General features: G+C 31.7%; 1 protein-coding gene across 1 annotated transcript in view; it reads left to right on the top strand.

The window, feature by feature from the left end:
- The window catches only part of LOC110032523 (zinc finger BED domain-containing protein RICESLEEPER 2-like), an 11,972-nt gene extending 10,643 nt beyond the window's left edge, over positions 1 to 1,329 (top strand). Inside the window, exon 4 of the mRNA XM_020736183.1 lies at positions 1,142 to 1,329. The gene's annotated coding sequence lies outside the window, so the exon portion shown is untranslated. The remainder of the gene's footprint in view (positions 1 to 1,141) is intronic.
- The last annotated feature ends 395 nt before the right edge of the window (positions 1,330 to 1,724 follow it).

Below are 1,724 nucleotides of genomic sequence, written 5' to 3'. Positions count from 1 at the left end.
GACCATATATCTGTGTGTGTGTGTGTGTGTGTGTTTATATATCTATATAGTTTATGATTAGTATTATATAATATAAATAAGAATTTTGTGGTATGTGTGTAATTGTAGAATAAATGTATTTCATTAAATGCATTTTATTCTGTGGCAATGCCTGTGACAACGAATTTCCCACAAAAAAAAAGGCTTCGCAAGATATTCATCATAAGGGTAAACCAGAAAATATCATGTCCCACACAGGCATTAAGCCATGGACGCAAGCATGAAACTGCGTTCCCGTTGTAGTGAGAATTGAAAAATTGATTTGAAAACTCAGTTGCACAGCGCTTCTTCCAAACGCTCCAAAATCCAATTCGGTTCCCAACCATGGGCCAAAAAGCTGTCCTAATCGCGAAAAAATATTACGCTCGGAGTCCGGATGTATCCAGACTCCAATATCATTGTGACGCGTGGCGGGTCAGGGTATTTAACTTTCATGAGAGTACAAATGTTGTACTGTCTTGTTTTAAATGTGTCACGCTTCACGATATTATTGGAGTATGGATACATCCAGAATATTTTTCCCTCAAACGCACTCTAAGTTTGATTTATTTAACTTTCTTGTTTTTAAAAATGGTCGAACTTTTTGCTCTAATTTGAGCAAATTTGAATGTGTAGTAATGAACCGAGTTCAAGTATTTCATCGAGATTATTGTTTCATTTATAGAGCTAAGTGAGGATAACTTTATTGAAATTGAAATGTTCTTTTATGGAAAACTAAAACATTGAATGATCTTACTATAGAGAAATTTATTTCCCTATTAGATGTGTAGAAAGAAGAATTGCATAAATAATTCCTTCCTAGCAACTCAGTGTAAGTTTCTCAAGATACACTATCTTGTCTCAAGCTAAATGCAGCAGTGCAAAGTACATTAAGAGTTTTGTTCCTTCATGTTTGACATTCATAGCATGATAGATAAAGACAAGATCTTCAAATTTCTCACAATTTTACAATAATGGGCTTAGTTGAGGTTAACCTTTTTGTGAACTCTAAACCCAGTGAGGATTATTGTACTTGAGAAGTAATTGCTAGTTATTGTTTTTTTAATTTGATGTGTATGGATATGTTTTATCTTCTTGTTCTTTTTTGTTCTGTTTTTTGTAGCTCTCCATGGGATGCAAGATTGAGGAGATGGGCAGAAGAATAAAAATGGTATCAATACCTTTCTGAAACTTCTGTAAATAATTTTTGTGGTACTTGCGATTTTTATTTGCATGTTAATGGACATTTTTCTGCTTGAATATATAATTGTGTTCTTATCTGCTGCATATTTTCTGTAATTTTTTTTTTAAAGAGGCTTTGTTTGTCAAAATTTTTTTGGTATTTGTACTGGTTTCTGCTTTTCTTTTCTGTATTGCTATGAAAATGTAATGAAAGAATCAGGCGTGATTTGCCCTGTAAACAATTTTTTTAATGCTTATTACTCGTATAGGAGTTGACTATAATTGTTCTGGATCAGTTGAACTATTTGGACTATTGTGTAATATTATACTTATATTTAATTTTCACTTTTGTTTTACTAAACTATATAAAATCAGCTTGATTAGTTGGAACTTCCTCTTTAGATAAAGCTCAATTGGAGGTTTCTGTTTAACTTTTCTATTTTTTTAGAAGGGGTTTCATATAAATGGAACAAAATTCTTTTGCATTTACATGTAGAATGTCTAAGTTTTCTTATATTTATTTT

The sequence above is a fragment of the Phalaenopsis equestris genome, unplaced genomic scaffold, assembly GCF_001263595.1.
Source record: "Phalaenopsis equestris unplaced genomic scaffold, ASM126359v1 Scaffold000960, whole genome shotgun sequence".
Classification (NCBI taxonomy): domain Eukaryota; kingdom Viridiplantae; phylum Streptophyta; class Magnoliopsida; order Asparagales; family Orchidaceae; genus Phalaenopsis; species Phalaenopsis equestris.
The sequence above is the reverse complement of the archived record's forward strand: the minus strand, read 5'-3'. Positions and strand labels throughout refer to the sequence as shown.